The sequence below is a fragment of the Odontomachus brunneus genome, unplaced genomic scaffold (genome assembly GCF_010583005.1).
Source record: "Odontomachus brunneus isolate Ranch 3 - 2012 unplaced genomic scaffold, Obru_v1 Obru_scaffold_071, whole genome shotgun sequence".
NCBI lineage: Eukaryota > Metazoa > Arthropoda > Insecta > Hymenoptera > Formicidae > Odontomachus > Odontomachus brunneus.
Window position 1 is genome coordinate 54730 of NW_022639521.1, and position 332 is coordinate 55061.

The window sequence follows — 332 nt, forward strand, 5'->3', positions numbered from 1 at the left end:
GAAATATTTGTCTGAAATATTTTTCTCTAAAATACTCCCCCGCCGAGTTATCTTGCCGTTCCAGTACTTTTGCTATACTCTGTATACAGGGTGAGTCATTTTAGTCTATGGATCCGAATATCTTCCAAATTACGGTATCTACAAAAAAATGGTTTAGATAAAAGTTGACCAGGACAGAGGGGGTCATTCAATTGTACCATTGGTTTTGACCTTGAGGTCAATTTTGAAGGTTACTTCAAGGTCACGATGGTTTTTTCTAATGGGACACCCTATTTTTGACTGCGGATTTCGAAAGAGCGGAAAATTTTACATCAAACTTGTCTTATGAAAAA